We start from the raw sequence: 17,462 nt of genomic DNA, 5'->3' as shown, positions 1-17,462 counted from the left end.
TTCAGGTGTGCTTCCCATTTCATCACACATTGTATTAAAAAAGACATATAACTAATGCAGGGATGGGGAGACCAGAGGAGACTAGTTTCCCAGTGAAGTCAGCATTCTTACAGAGTATGTGTCCGGCACAGACCTTAGAAAGAGCATTCTGGCTAGGTTGTTCCTGCCGCCTGCCTACCTGCTTGATTGAAGCTCACATATCCAGCCTTACCAGTAAACTTTCTGTAAATTATTTTTATGCTTAAGTTAGCTAAAATCAGTTTCTGTTGCTTGCAACCAAGAACCCTGATTGATACTCTACTTAAAAAAATAATAAAAAAATTTTTTACAAAAGTTATATGAAAAATGATAATGTTTAATTCACAATTATGTGCCTGTGGTTACCCTTTCTGGTGACTTGCGGTAATCATTAGAAATATCAGTTATGAACACTTATTATTCGATATCTACCTTTCCAGCCTTACCTGTTTTACACCCAAAATGGGTACATTGCTTCTCCTACCTTTGTCTCTACCTACAATGTACTTCTACATCTCAGTGTGTCAAATCCAAACTAAGACCTAGCTCTTCTGCCAATGTCACCATGAAGCTGAGAATAACCTTTGCCTTCTCTGAACCACCTTTTATGTGTCACTTAATGCTTTCTATTTTATAATATGGTAATTTGAGTAACTAGTATTTCCACTAAGCACCTGCAGCAGTTAGGACTAAGGATTATGCCGTACAAACCTGTGCTCCGTTATACTTAACCTTGAACAAAGTAAGCATTTTCACAAATTTGCATGTCATTCTTGCACAGGGGCCATGCTAATCTTTTCTGTATTGTTCCAATTTTAGTATATGCGCTGCCGAAGTGAGCACAAAGTAAGCTTTATCAAAATACTAGATAAATGAATTTGTATACCAGATACACAGGCACCTTCATGGTCTCTTGAGAACTCTAGGGCTAGATGGCACCTCCACCAAATGGAGTTCTTTGGCCCTTGTATTTCCCTTGCTTTTCTCCCTTAGTGGGTCAGCTGTCTCTTTTTGCAGCTATCAGTGTGCCTCAGTTAAGCAGCAGCCCCTTACCCTCATACAGAGTTGCTGTTGCTCATTTTCAGTCAGGAAACTAGAAAAATTTACTCAAACTTTGTTTAAAACAAAAGACTGTGAGGGCTTGAGGGACTTTCCTATGAGGCAGGCTTTCCTATGAGGCAGGCTTTCATAGGCTTTGATCTTATTTTTTGAGTATTCTGAGACTTTTCTTTATGAACTAAGTGTGTTATTGAAAAGCTTATGGGTATGTTATTTATAAATGAAATAGTTTAAAATGCACTGACATTAACTAGCTTGTTATCCTAGAACACAAATGAACTTTTTTATTCGGCTAAATAAAGCATTATTAGAAAAGTGAATCTATTGAGAAAACAGTCAACTCTTTATGATTCATGTTAATGGAATGAGCAATAGTATGAATGTATTTTCTTATAGTTTGTGAATTACTAAAAATCGTTCCCACAGATATAAATGTTGTACAATATACTTGGTTTGGACCAGACACGGTTACAAATTGATAGATTGCTTGTCACATCTTATCCAGCTATATAGTCCATATTGTGTCACATTTTGTAGTCTTTTAAAGAAACCAAAGCTTTTTTCCTTGTTTGAAGGCAGCTTATAGTAAATTCTTATATTCTCAGCATAAGCTCTTTTACAGCTTAGACAGTTTTTTTGCATACCTACGATTTTGATTCATAAGTTCCTTCAATCAGAGCAGAGAGAAACATTTTTTAATCAATTTTATTGATACATATTAATAAAACATACAATTACTCCAAGGTGTACAATCAATGGTATTTGCTATAATCACATAGTTGTACATTCATCACTTCAGTCATTATTAGAGCATTTTCATTATTTCAGTATTAATAAAAAACACAAACTAACAAGAAAATTCTTCACTTCTCAATCTCTCTGTTTCCCCTACTGTACATAGCTGCTGTTTCTCGCTATTCTATCCAAAGTATATAATCAGTGGCTTTTAGTATAATCACAATGTTGTACATTTGTCATCCTAAAAATTCAAGAACAATTTCATTACCCCAAAAAGGACTCCAAACCCTTTAGCATTCCTTCCTCAGAGCTATATAACTATTCTTTCATCTTTATGAATTCATTTATATTTACATTTTGTATAAATGGAATCATATGTAGTACTCTGTATCTGATCTCCTTCACTTAGTATAATGTGGGGTTTTTTTGGTCTGATACTAACATTGTGTAGTACTAACTTACATTTGTTCAGCTTCAAGGAAAAATGGTTTTAAAAATACAATTCTACCTATATTCATATTTCATGTAAGATACTTAGTTCATAATAGGGCAGTCAAACAGTATTTTTCCTTTTGTGTCTGGCTTGCTTCACTCAATATAATGTCCTCCAGATTCATCCATGTTGTCATATGTTTCACGACTTCATTTCTTCTTACCACTGAATAATATTCCATTGTGTGTATACGCCACAATTTGTTTATCCATTCATCAACTGAACAACACCCAGCTTATTTCCAACTTTTGGCATTGTGAATAATGCTGCTATGAACATCAGTGTGCAGACGTCTGTTCATGTCACTGCTCTCAGTTGTTCTGGGTATGTATATCTAGCAGTGATATTGCTGGGTCCCATGGCAAGTCTGTATTCACTTTTACACATCATAGTATTGCACTCTTTCTAACTTATGCTTGGAATAATGACTTTTGGCACTTTGGGATGGCCAAAACGTATTGAAAATACTAGGGTGTCAACTGCATTTCACCTTTGGTTTAACTCATGGCTTCATTTTTACCTTAATTGAATGACACATGTGTTACTAGAATTTTTTTTTTTTTGAGGAGGTGCCAGGGGTTAAACCCAGGACCTCGTACATGGAAAGCAGGTGCTCAACCCCTAAGCTACACCTGCTCCCCAGTTACTGAATTTTAAATAGCTTCTCTTAAAAGTTAATCAGGGAAACAGATTTGGCCCAACTGGCCCTACCATGTGGGAGGTCCAAGGTTCAAACCCAGGGCCTCCTGACCCATGTGATGAGCTAACCAACCTGCAGTGCTGATGCACACAAGGAGTGCTATGCCATGCAGGGGTGTCCCCCCCATAGGGAAGCCCCACACACAAGGAGTATGTCCCATAAAGAGAGCTGCCCAGTGCGAAAAAAGTGCAGCCTGCCCAGGAATGGCGCCACACACACGGAAAGCTGATGCAGCAAGATAACGCAACAAAATGAGACACAGATTCCAGGTGCTGCTGACAAGAATACAAGCAGACACAGAAGAACACACAGCGAATGGACACAGAGAGCAGACAACTGGGGGGGGAGGGGCAGGGAGAGAAATAAATAAAAAATCTTTAAAAAAACAAAAAGTTAATCAGTGCAGGGAAGATGATGTAGCTTAAGGAGTTGGGCACCTGCCTACCACTCGGTCGGTCTTGGGTTCAATTTCTGGTGTTTCCTGAATAAGATGATCAAGACAGTGAGCTGATGTGACAAGCTGATGCAACAAGATGACACCACAAGATGACACAGCAAGGAAACAGAATGAGACACAACAAGCAGGGAGCGGAGGTGGCTGAAGTGATTAGGTGCCTGTGGGAGGTCCCACGTTCGGTTTCTGGTGCTTCCTAAAAAGACAAGCAGACAGAGCAGACAGTGGAAACAAGGAGGGGAGGAGAGAAATAAATAAATGAAAATCTTTTTTTAAAAAAATCTGTGCAATATGAGCAGTAGAGTGTCCTTCACTACATAGGAATCTTTCTTACTGATCCATTCAGAAAGATTGGTCAGTATTTACTGTGTTTACATACATTGCCTGGGATGTGATACAATAACTGTTGATTTCATTATTGTATCATAGGAAGTTTTCTACACTGGAATTGTTTAAATATAGAAATTATCTTTTCCATAATATTTAAAAGATATTTCTTATAAAACTGTTTGGTACTGATGCCTTTTGTGGGGGGTAATTCTTTGGCAAATGTTTCAAATTTGTGTGGTAGCGGGGAGGGTCTATTCAGGCTATCTTTTTAAATAAATAAATAAGTTACCGAAGGTATATATAGTTTGCTAAATGCTTATAATTTAAAGAATCAAATCGCTCCACAAGATTTATTAAGACAGACATCAGGCCCTAGCCTACCTGCTCCCCATTTTCCCTTCTCCAAGACTACCACTTTCAATTCTTAGCTAATTCTTCTGGTGTTTACATACATATATTAAATGACAAGCTTGGAACTACTTTTATTCTTCAGTTTAGGCATTATCTGTTGACTTCCCCTTAGCTAGAAGAATTTTGTTCTTTATGAATGTGTCAATTTCTGACAATTTTGGTTCTGTGCATTTCAGGCATAGTCCCCATTCTTCCATCTTCCCAATATATTTTTTTTTTATCATTCAACAAACTAACCTTTAATTTTTTTCTATTTTTATCTGTATTTGTTTTTAATGTTACATTCAAAAAATATGTGATCCCCATATACCCCCCACGCCCCTCACCCCACTCCTCCCCCCATAACAACAACCTCCTCCATCATCATGAGATATTCATTGCACTTGGTGAATACATCTCTGAGCACCACTGCACCTCATGGTCAGTGGTCCACACCATAGCCCAAACTCTCCCACAGTCCACTCAATAGGCCATGGGAGGACATACAATGTCCGGTAACTGTCCGTGTAGCACCACCCAGGACAACTCCAACCCCCGAAAATGCCCCCCACATCTAATCTCTTCCTCCCACTCCCTACCCCCAACAGCCACCATGGCCACTTTCTCCACACCAGTGCCACATTTTCTTCGATTACTACTACTCACAATAGTTCACGAATAGAATATCAGTAAGGCCACTCTAATCCATACTCTATTCCTCCATCCTGTGGACCTTAGAATGGTTGTGTCCACTCCACATCTATATCAAGTATAGATATATATAATTTTAATTTTTATCAGATCAGCAATTCTCAATGTGTGATCCAGGGACCCCATGGGTTTCTAAGATCTTTTAAAGGGATCTATGAAGTCAAAACTGTTTTCATAATAATATATTTTTAAATTTTTGCAGTTTTAATTTACTTGGATTTTTAACATTTTACCCTAATTCCTTAACACTTAGCTGAGTAGTCAGAGCTCAATAAGTGCTACTTGAGGATGTCTGAACTGCCTGCATATCTGTACAGTGTAACACCAATTTTTATTCCCTTCTGTTGTTTTTGATCTTTCAGTTCCAGGATGATCACCTCTTACCTAGTACAGCTATGTATTTCCAAAGCTACCCCACACTTTACATGTAGAAGGGCCCTAATTGTCATCAGGGGTGCTGTGGTGGACATTTGTCATTTAAAGTTGCCTAAAATCTTTGGAAACCCCCCCTTCTCTTACATTTGGGTAGCCTATAAATAGTTCCACTTTCTCAAGGTAGAATCCAGAGTCCCTTACAGTTATAGTACAGATATTAAAACTGGGTGCCCACAGTCATATGTACTTTAGTAAAGGTGAGATGCAGATGTGAGCAATAAGACATTGAGCATTTAGAACTGCTCTGTCCAATACAATAGCCACTAGCCACATGTCTTTATTTAAGTTAACTAAAATTAAATTAAATATTCAGTCCCTCAGTTGCACTGGTAGACAGTATAGGTACAGAATATTCCCATTATTGCTGTTGGACATTGCTGGTCTAGAAGATGCCAGAGATACGTGTTTCTTCTGCATCGCTAATCTAGAGCCTAGCCCATGGAAAACAGGGTAGTAGAGGTGGCAGTGGCAGTAATTTCTCTAGAACAGTCTCATAGTGTGGTTGGTTGTTATTTATGACTTTGAGACATCCAGATGTAGCTCTCCCCCCCTCCTGGAGATATTAAGAGCGTTCTAATATCCTTTAATCACAAATACCTTTCTCCTTAAATCAGCTTGAGTGAATCCTATTGTATTCAATCAAGGTGGTACTTTTGATATTGAAAAGAGGGACAGTTGAGTAATTGGCCAGTTTTCTGGCTAAGATGTACCAGTCACCAAAATGAGTTTGATTTCCGTTGTGAATTCACATGATCATCAATTGGATGATTAAATGATACAGAGATGAAAGAAAATGGGCACTAAATAAAAGTTAGTATGTTATGTCCCTAAACTGATAATTGCAAGCAATTTTTAACCGAGAAGACAGTTAAAAAATCACCTCCTTGAGACTTGGCACCTATTAGTATATGAGTTCACTTTCTAAACAGGGGCTACAGAAATTGCATTACTTTTTCTTTTCATTCTTTTTTTTTTTTTTTTTTTTTTTGGCGTTTAGTTTAATCTTTCCAAAACCTTGAATTCTATGGTCCCTGAGTGAGTTGGGGTAAGGCATAGTTGTGCCTCTGCTGCCACTCTTGGCCCTTCTTTTCTCCCAGAAGGGAATCTTGGTAAAGCAGCTGCCTCCTTGGAGATCTGAACTCTCACACAAGATTGCTGAGAGCAGGGGAGCAGATGAAGCTCAAATGGTTGAGCACCTGCTTTCCAGGTACAAGTCCTAGGTTCAATGCCCAGTTGACAGATAAAAAAACACCTCTCATTGGGGAGTGGATTCAGCTCAATGGTTGAACTCCTGCTTCCCATGTATGAGGGCCTGGGTTCAATCTCTGATGCCTCCCTCCCCAAAAAAAGCTGAGACCAGACAGCCTTTTAAATACTTTGTTGTTGGACACTCATCAAAGGTAGAAAAAACATGAGGTAAAAGAATATGGTGAACATATGGCCACTTCTTTGAGGCCTTTTGCCATTCAGATCATTATTTTTTCAGGTACTGAAGATGGGCTGGGGTGGTCATTGGCTGAGTTCGTTTGCTGAGCATGGCAGAATAGACAGACACACGGAACCAGGCTGGGAAGGAAAAGAGGGTTTATTCACTGGCAGGAGACTGGAGATGTTCAGTCTCAAACCCATCCCCAATATGGGTTTTTCTCACAGATTTTATTCTTTGTTGAAACAAAGAAAGTTAATTATCAGGGTGATATTCCTAAGGAAGGTTTGGAAAAATTAGTTTTTGCCTTACTCTTAAAATATGCCTGGTACCTGGGGTCTGGTAATCTTCTGGTAATAAGGATGGGGGTGGGGCGTGTCAGGGATGTGAATGTACAGATGATGACGGATATGAGTAAAGATGAGGAAGTGCATAATTAAACATTTTTGGTGGTGCTAACTCTGGTTAATGTTAAATATGTAGTTCTATGTGCCTCCTGACAGGTGAGTAAGAGTTATATAGAATTTTTTTCATAATGTACAGTACAAATGCCTTAATATATAAGCTAGCCTAGGTTTCACTAGTACTACAGTATAGCAAAAGCCTGTGGTATAATACTCTCACTTGCCACCGTAGACCCTTAATTTTTGTGGATTTAGAGTTTTCTATTTCAGTTATTTCCCAGGGACCCTAATGGTGCATGTTTTGTGGTCATTTGCCATCTGCTGAGTCACAACTTTGGCCTATTCTGTAAGGCCGGGACATCAGAGTGATTGAGTCTGGTGACCCACTTGGCACCTTTGTATCCCTATGGCCTTGTTATCTTCAGCTTGCAGTAATTTTTGTGAAGTATCATAATAGTATTTGTGAATTTGGAGATTTGCAGTGATCTCATTTAGAATATCAAAGGTGTACCATGGTTTTTAAATTTTATTTTCTAAAAGTTAATATGTCCTTTTTTTTTTTTTAAGATTTATTTTATCTGTTTAGTCCCCACCCCCCTTGTTGTTTGCATTCACTGCCTGCTCACTCTGTCCATTTGCTGTGTGCTCTGTGTCTGCTTGTCTTCTCATCTTCTCTTTAGGAGGTACTGGGAACCGATCCTGGGACCTCCGATATGGGAGGCAGGCACTCAGTCACTTGAGCCTCCTCAGTCCTCTGGTTTGTTGTGTCTCATTGTCTCTCTTCTTTGTTTCTTTTGTTGTGCCAGCTCACCATGCAGGCCAGCTTACCTACACCAGGAGGCCCTGGGAAACAAACCTGGGACTTCCCATATGGTAGACAGGAGCCCAATCGGTTGAGCCACATCTGCTTCCCTACGTATTTTTATTTTAAAATCCAAATAGTTCTGTAAGGCTTACAGCTAAAACACAGCAGTCCTAACCTTTATTCCTCCAAATTCCCACTCCTCAGAGGCAACCACTTTAAATTGTTTCAGCTGTTTCTTCTGCTGTTGACTTCTGTATTTCTAATGCTTTAATTTTCTCCTTTGCAGGGCCACCACTTCCCATTTCTTTGTATGTTTTGTAGTCTTTTTTTTAAACCTGGACTTTTTGGTATTTTAATATGTTATCAATGGAATTGAGGCACTGAGGCATCTGTTCCTTAAGCTTGAATCCAGCTAGTGTTGATAGCCAGTTTCTTGAATGCCAGGAGCTAACAAAAAAAAAACAACAAAAAAAGGAAACCACCTTTCTCAGTCTTTGTAGTTTGACCTACTGTGAGTGCTCTCCTTCAGAGTTTATCCATACAGTGAGTTTAGAGAACAGCTTGAGGCCAGAGCATAGGGACTGCCCTGATCCTGTCTGTGCATGTGTCTTGTCTTGGGCATGTACTTGTGGCCTTGGGAATTACCCTTTATATAGATACACATGTCCCCTTTTCCCTAGTAAACCACTCCCAGTCCTGGCACTGCACTCTATGGCCTGTAGCCAGCAATCCCTTAGGCAGCTACTTGACTCCATTCCCACATTTTGCAGGAGAGCTTGTTGAGCTGCCTTCTATATACAGGGCATGTTCTGGAATGGCGAGTCTCTCAGGCCACGCCAGACAGATTGGGCCAGACATACATGCTCCCAGTATATGCATGAGGGTTACTTTGTTCCCTCTGAAACTACAACCAGGGACCTGCACTGGGAGCACTGACCTGCTCTACACTGAGCCAGTGAGGGGTGGGGGATGACCAACCATGGCTTTAGACAATCCTACCACTTTTTTTTTTTCTTATTTCTCCCCCCCCCCCCGCCCCCCCCCACTCTCCATTGTCTGCTCTGTGTGTCCATTCACTGTGTGTTCTTCTGCATCTGTTGTATTCTCATTAGGCGGCTCTGAGAACCCATCCTGGGACCTTCTGGAGTGGGAGAGAGGTGATCATTCTCTTGCTCCACCTCAGCTCCCTAGTTTGCTGTGTCTCATATTGTCTCTTCTCTGTGTCTCTTTTTTGTTGCATCATCTTGCTGTGTTAGCTCCCTGTGTGGGTGGTACCACTCCTGGGCAGTCTGCTGTCCTGTACGGGAGCTGCATTCCTTGCGCGGGGGCCACTTCTTTGTGCAGGGGACACCCCTGTGCGGAACGACACTCCTTGCACACGGCAGCACTCCACGTGGGCCAACTCACCACATGGGCCAGGAGGTCCCGGGTATCGAACCCTGGACCTCCTATATGATAGACGTAACCTTTCAATCCCTCTATCCTTCCCCTGCCCTACATAACAACTAATTGAATTCCATCTTTATAAATTGACTTATATTTACATTTTATATAAATGGAATCATACAAAATGTTGTATTTTGTGTCTGGTTTCTTTCATTTAGCATAAAGTGGTTTTTTTTGCCTGATATTAACAACCATAACATTTGTTCAATTGCAAAGAAAAACAGTCTTACATATGCTGTATTACCCATAGTCATATTTCATATGAGGTTTTACTATGCTATACAGCCCCATCTTACATTTTTTAGCTTTCTTTTTAGTAATATACATGACCTTAGACTTTTTCTTTCAACCACTGTCATACCCATATAATAGCACTGCTAGTTACAAACATTATATTGTGCTTTTACCTTTTCATTTCCAAAGATTAACACACCTTTTTTTTTTTTTTTTTTAATTTTTACCAATTCTGCACAAGTTAACCCTCAGCTTTCCATTCTCTAACCTCATTCTAATTTGGGGTTTTGTTTTTTTCTTTTTTAAAAACTTTATTTTGTTTATTTAATAACTGAAAATATAAACATTTAAAAAATAAACAGTTGAATAAAAACATACATTTCTCAGTTAAAAGTACTGGATACATATAAATTTTTTTAAATCATACAGTATGTTATATAATATATTTGGTTCATACAGTATTTGTCCTTTTGTGTCTGGCTTGCTTCACTCAACATAATGTCCTCCAGGTTCATCCATGTTGTCTTATCCTGCGTGACTTCATTTCTTGTAGCTGCATAATATTCCACCGTTTGTATACACCACAGCTTGTTTATCCGTTCATCTGTTGATGGATACCTGATTTATTTCCATCTTTTGGCAACTGTCAGTAATGTTAATATGAACATCAGTATGCAGATATCTATCTGTTCATGTCACTGCTCTCAGGTCTTCTGGGTATATACTCAGCAGTGGTATTGCTGGGTCATGTGGTAAATTTATATTCAATTTCTTTAGGAACTGAACATCCAAACAGTCCTCCACAGTAGCAGTACCATTCTACATTCCCCCAACAGTGAATATGTGTTCCTCTCTCTCCATGTCCTTTCCAACACTTGCAGTTTTCTGTCTTTTTAATAGTGGCCATTCTAAGAAATATGATGTCTCACTGTAGCTTTGATTTGCATTTCCCTGATCACTAGTGATGTTGAACATTGTTTCATGTGTTTGCCATTTGTTTTTCTTCTTTGGACAAATGCCTATTCAAGTCTTTGCCCATTTTTTAATTGGGTCATTTGTCTTTTTATTGTTGTTGTAGCATCTTATTATATATCATGGATATTAAAGCCTTATCAGATATGTGATTTCCAAATATTTTCTCCCATTGAGTCAGCTGCCTTTTTACCCTTTTGACAAAGTCCCTTGTGATACAAAAGTGTTTACTTTTGGGGAGGTCTCATTTATGTATTTTTTTCTTTTGTTGTTCCTGCCTTGGGTGTAAGATCCAAGAAACTACCACCTACCAGAAGATCTTGAAGATGTTTGCCTACATTTTCTTCTAGTGGTTTTATGGTCCTGGTTTTTATATTTAGGTTTTGATCCATTTTGAGTTGATTCTTGTATAGAGAGTGAGATAGGGGTCCTCTTTCATTCCTTTGGTTCTGGGTATCCAGTTCTCCCAGCACCATTTGTTGAGGAGACTGTTTTATCCCGGTAATGTGGACTTGGTAGGTTTGTCAAAAACCAGATGGCCGTAGAGGTGAAGGTTTATTTCTGCAGTCTCAGTTCTATTCCACTGATCAATGTGGGTCTGTCTTTATGCCAATACCATGCTGTTTTTGCCACTGTAGCTTTGTAGTATGTTTCAAGGTCAGGCAGTGAAAGTCCTCCCACATCACTCTTCTTTTTTAGACTGATTTTGGCAATTTGGGTGCACTTTCCCTCCCAAATAAAATTGGTAATTGCCTTTTCTATTTCTGTAAAGTTGGCTGTTGGAATTTTGACTGATATTGCATTGAATCTATAAATCGGTTTGGGTAGGATTGAGAGCTCTCAATATTTAGTCTCCAATCCATGAACACAGAATGTCTTTCCATTTATTTAGGTCTTCTTTGATTTCTTTTAGCATTTTTAAAAAAATTTATTTAACAAATGAATTTTATTTATGTATATTAATAAAGCATACAATTCATCCAGAGTAAATTAGTGGCATTTGGTACAATCACATAGTTGTACATTCATCATCAGTACAATCATTATTAGAGCATTTTCATTATTTCAGTAATAATAAGCAAATAAAATTCTTTACCTGTCAGTCTCTCTGTGCTTCCTGTGCTGTACATAGCTACTATTTCTGGCTATTCTTACAGAATTTATTTATTTTTCTAAGCAGTTTTATTGAGATATATTCACATACCATACAATCTATCCAAAGTATATAATCAGTGGCTTTTATTATATTCACAGTGTTGTGCAGTCATCACCACAAAAAAATTTAGAAAAATTTCATTATTCCAAAAACAAAAACTCCACACTACTTGTAGTCACCTCTTCTTTTAGTTTTTTTAAAAATAGTTTTCTAAATGTAGATCCTGTACATCTTTGGTTAAATTGATTCTTAAGTGTTTAAGTCTTTTGTTGCTATTTTAAATGGAATTTTTTTCCTTATTGCCTTCTCAGATTATTCAGTACTAGTGTACAGAAACATTACTGATTTTTGTATATTGATTGTGTACCCTGCCACTTTGCTGAACTCATTTATTAGCTTTGTAGTAGACATTTCAGAAATTTCGAAATATAGGCTCATGTTATCTGTGAATAATGATAGTTTTACTTCTTCTTTTCCTATTTGGATGCATTTATTTGTGTATATATGTATGTATGTATTTATTAATTTTCTTGTCTAATTGCTCTTGCTAGAACTTCTAGCACAATATTGAATAACAGAGGTGACAATGGGCATCCTTGTCTTGAGGGAAAGCTTTCAACTTTTCCCATTGGGTATGATGTTGGCTATGGGTTTTTTATATATGCCCTTTATCATATTGAGGAATTTTCTTCTATTCCTGTCTTTCAAGGTGTTTTTGTTAAGAAACGATGTTGGATTTTGTCAGATGCCTTTTCTGCATTGATTGACATCTCAATCATGTGGGTTTTTCTCCCCCTTCAATTTGTTAATGTGGTGCTCTCAGAAATTTCTCTTTATCTTTGGTGTTTGACATTCTGAGCAGTATGTGTCTTGGAGTAGGTCTGTTCAGATTTATTCTGATTTGGCTACACTGTGCTTCTTGGACATGCCAATTCTTTTCTTTGATGAGAGTTGGGAAATTTTCAGCCATTATTTCCTCAAATACTTTTTTGCCCCTTTTCTCTTCTTCTGGAACTCCCATGACATGTATGCTTTTGCACTTTGTGTTCCTCTACTCACTGAGCTCCTGCTCAGTTTTTTCCTTTCTTTTCTTTCTATTCTTCTCTCTCTTCAAGTTCAGATGTTGTCTTCTCTATCACTTATTCTTTCTTCTGTCATTTCGAGTCTGCTCTTATATGTCTCTATGGTGTTTTTTTAATCTCATCTATTCTGTCTTTCATTCCCATGAGCTCTTTTATTTTTCTGTTCATATTTTTAAATTCTTCTTTGTGCTTGCTCATTGTCTTCTTGATGCCCTTTATCTCTTTAGCCATATTGTCTTTCAACTCATTAATTTGATTTTGGAAATTAGTATGAACCTTGTTGGTTAGTTGTCTCAAATTGTGTCTCATCTGGGGTTTTGAAATATTCCTTTGCTTGGGCCATTCTTCCATTTTCCTGATGTCTAGACATCTAATTATGATGGTGAATTTACTCTGATGCTCATTTCTCTCTCTTTTGTAGGGATTTAGTGACAGGAGGCTGTGTCACTTTGGTGCTGTGATTCTTGGCTCAACCTGTTCTAGGTCTTTAGGATTATCCTTGTTAATTGCCCAAATCTGGGCCCTGGACCCAGTAACAGGTTGCATACCCATTTCCAAGGGCTTTGGGGAGGGAGACTGTAAAGGTCAGAAAAAAATTCTTATTTACTTTAAATTTTCTCATGTGTATTTCCTATGTCGGCCAGCAAATGGTGCTCTTTGGTAGGCATCCTGGTCTGAGTGTGTTCGTTGCAACCCTGCCTGGATCAGTATGACAGAGGTTCCTGCCTAGAGGCTAAGAGCCTCACAATTCAAACTTCCTCAGAGGCTGTTCTGCAACCTTTGCTGGCAGCCCCCTCGCCTTTCCCAGGCAGGAAATAATTCGACTTCCTTCTGTGTCCTAACAACCAGTCCCAGGCAGTAGGGAGGGTGATTGAGAGGGTCTGATTGCTTTAGTGTGGTATCAGTTCCCAGGGCAAACAATGCTGCAGCCTGGAAGGGCTCATGGGACACACAGCAGACCAAATTTGTAGGCCAAAAGCTGAGTCAGCCTTAGGTTCATCCCCTTTTGTCTGTAGCAGCTGGGCTAAAGCCGGAGAATTCAAAATAGTCTGTTCCTAGGGTGGGGTGAGGGTGTCTGTGGGTGCTGAATTTAACTTTCTTATATTGCTTCTTCTCTACCTTTTCCCATCCAAGTTTGCCTCCCCCACATATTCTCAGTATCTCAAATTTTGATTAAATCCTTCATCACTGTTCTCATTATTATGACTATGTAAATATTCCATAGTCATAATAATGAACCACATACTGTGTTATAACTACACACACTTTCATTTTTCCAGGAGTTAATACTTGCCACATTTTTTTCATTTCTCATTTTCTATGACCTATCTTCACATTTTCATGGACCATTCTTAGGACTCTTGAGCACATCTTAGAGACCTGTGTTTGAATCCTCCATTTTCCTGCTCCAGTCTGAACTGTTTGCTCTTCAGGTGTGCTGCCTAGCTGTCCTCTTGGGTTTCACCATCATCCTTAGAATTCTCTTTTCCTCTCTTCTGTAGTGGGTATCCTCGTTCCTACATTCTTTGTCTTTTTTCTTAGTTTACTACCAGCTTGCTTAAGGATAGCCTTATGTAGCTTCTAGCTTTCTGAGAAAGAATATGTGGGAGGTAAACTTTTGGATTCTTGCTTCTCTGAAAATGCCTTAATTTGCCTCACACTTGATTGATAATTTGGCTAGGTGTAGAATTCTAAGTTGGAAATCTATTTTTGGGGAGGCGGGGTGGGGGAATTTTGAAGGCACTATCATCTTTTAGCTTTTGGAAAGGAAATAAAATGCCTGTTTGATTCCTGAGTCTATAACATGTAGCCTCCAGAAACTTTCAGCATCTTCATCCTAGGTGTTCTGAAGGGTCACCATTATGAGGCTGGTGTATTTGTTCATATTGTTGAGTACTTGGTGGCCTTCTTAGTCTGAATTAGAAAATCCTTCAGTTCTGGAATTTTTCTTATTCCTTCCATTGTCCCTCCCTCCTATCCTTCCATTTTCTTTTATCATTTTGAAACTTCTTTTGTCAAACATTGGGCCTTGTTAATTAATCTCCAAGCTTTCTGGGACTTTAAGCCTGGCTGCTAGTTATTGAGCAAGTGAAAGGGTTAGACTGGGATGGGGGTGGGGTGGAGTGGTATCTCACCTTCTGTTTGTGGACTTTAACTTAAAGCTCATCCCAAACTCAGGCATTTGCTTGGTGTTCATGATTGCATACCCTCTCTGGTTCAGTTCCCCAACCCCAACAGAAGACTGGAAGTTTCTTCCTGCAGAAGGCCTTACACACACCCTATCCCCACCTGTCAGTGGCAGGTGCCCTTTCTTTTTCTCCTATCACTTCCCCCGTCACAGTACTCTTAATCCTTTATACTTTTTTTTTTTTTGAAAAGCAAACAGGAACGTTCTCAATAAAATGGCTTAAAAAATAAATAATATGCAAGAATAGCCAGAAATAGCAGCTATGTACAGCAGGGGAAACAGAGAGAGATTGGGAGGTGAAGAATATACTTCTTTATTGTGGTTGCATGTGGGAGGGATTGGATCTGTCTTATTGATCATTTTATCTATAGTGCCAGCTACATTAAAGATATATGCATATTTTTTGGTATCCTGGGACTTAGAGATTAGATTCTGCCAAGCTCCCATCCAAGGAGTAAACAGGTTCATTCTCTGGAAACAGTGAAACTGGGTTTTTAAATCTGTGGCTTATTCAGCTTCTACACAGTCTGTGGGTAGAGGGCACTGAATAGTACCACTTTGGAGTTACTGACCCTGTTTTCTAACCACATAATAAGATTCTGTCATTGAGTTCTAGTCAAGGATACAGAGACTGAATTGGCAGCCAGAGTTGCTAGGAAGTATAACAGTTTCTTGGAAGAGAATAAGCAAGCTCTTGTTTCTAATGAGTCCAGGAGGTGAAAATGTACAGATATTTACTGGTTCCCAACTCAGCACTGAAAGTGATCCACCCATAGGCTAGCACAGGCTCTTTTTTCTTCTTTTCTTAAAAGGTCAGTTTCTTAATGAAAAATTTCAAACATAGAAAATAAACTCAAAAAGCAAATCTAAGACATCATTTCATCTGTGAAATATTTTAATATGTATCTCTTAAAAATACTCTTTAAAAAAACGTTAACTACAATACTATTATTATGTCTAAGAAAATGATTCCTTCATACCAAATAGTTATCTGATACACTATTTGGTGGTTAGTTTTCTAGAAGCCCTACAGTTCAAAATGAACTCTGAAAAAATGGTTTTGGACCTCATTCATTATCTGTTTTTCCTTTCTGCATTTTGTTTCCTCATACAATTCATTGAGCTTTATTGAGGTATAATACATATACCATAAAATTCTTTTAGTGTGCAATGAAAGATTTTTAATAAATTTAAAAGTTGTACAAGCATCACTACAACCCAGTCTTAGAACATTTCTGTCATCCCCTCAAAAATCCCTTTTGCCCATTTGCAATCACTCCATGTTCCCAACCCTGGCCTCAGATAACCACTAATCTACTTTCTGTTTCTCTAGGTTTGCCTATTCTAGACATTTCATATAAATGGACTTAATACAGTGACAGTACTGCTGCCAACATGGCACAAGATGTCCATGATTTTAAGATTCATGCATGTTGTAGCCTGAATCAGTACTTTTTTCCTGTTTATGGTTGAATAGTTTTCTGTTGTATGGATATACCACGTTTTATTTATCCGTTCGCTAATTGATGGACATTTGGGTTGTTTTCACTTTTTGACATATCCTCATTAATTTTTTCCTAATATTTTTTAAAGAGTCAAAGAGTCAACTAAGTTTGTTTCAGAAGATTGAAAGTTTTCTGAGGAATCTGACCAGCCCAAGAGAAAAGACAAAGTTTTACTAATAATTAAGGTACCTCAACAAAACCGGCCTACCTAGAGCTATACAGTGACAAGCCCCAGCCACAGGTGCAGAACTTCCGTTAGTTTTTTTTTTTTTTGGTTCACCACTCTTAACTGTGAGCCGACTATTGGATAGACTTTTAAACCAGTCCTCTTGTCTTAGCCTCACCTTCGCCCTGAGTCCACCAGCACTTGCACCCTACTTCCACTGGCACTGGCCATTAGTTCCTGAGCCTTTGAGTGGATAGAGGGCTTGGTTGTAAATTGTGTTGTTTTATCCACTGCCAGTTTAGGATTTAGCTTTCTGGAGTATGTTGTCAGTTATCACTTGTTCATCTGCTTACCAGCATTCAAATGTAATTGATGTTTCCTTTCCTATTCTTTTTTTTCTCTTGTAGGTTTATACCTTTAAAACAGCAAAAAAAAAAAACTTTACTGTAGTCTTTTTAATGGGATTTCAGCAGTGAGTAGGGGTTAAATGCACTTGTGTAATCAACCATCTATAACTGACAATCTCCCCCGTTAAATATTAATGTGCCTTTTCACTTATTTAAGGTTGTTAAAAAATTTTTTGGTGCTTATTCATTGTCCTTAGGGAATGCAGAATTCTCAAACAAACTTCTGTCGGGTAGGTATTGCAATCACGTGTGCATTGGTCTTTTCTAATGTAGGCCCCAAGTGTTAAAATGGGTCGTATGAAGAGTGAAGTGGGGAAACGGATGTGACTCAAGCAGTTGGGCT

At 38.5% G+C, this 17,462-nt stretch overlaps 1 protein-coding gene and 1 non-coding gene across 4 annotated transcripts in view; one reads left to right on the top strand and one right to left on the bottom strand.

The window, feature by feature from the left end:
• The window catches only part of ZBTB5 (zinc finger and BTB domain containing 5), a 30,711-nt gene that overhangs the window by 8,129 nt on the left and 5,120 nt on the right, over window positions 1–17,462 (top strand). The gene's annotated exons all lie outside the window — the stretch shown is intronic.
• LOC111763871 (U6 spliceosomal RNA) lies at window positions 755–861 on the bottom strand. The gene has a single exon (XR_002796615.1). It is a non-coding gene; the product is annotated as a U6 spliceosomal RNA (small nuclear RNA).

The sequence above is a fragment of the Dasypus novemcinctus genome, chromosome 8 (genome assembly GCF_030445035.2).
Source record: "Dasypus novemcinctus isolate mDasNov1 chromosome 8, mDasNov1.1.hap2, whole genome shotgun sequence".
NCBI classification, from domain to species: domain Eukaryota; kingdom Metazoa; phylum Chordata; class Mammalia; order Cingulata; family Dasypodidae; genus Dasypus; species Dasypus novemcinctus.
The sequence above is the reverse complement of the archived record's forward strand: the minus strand, read 5'-3'. Positions and strand labels throughout refer to the sequence as shown.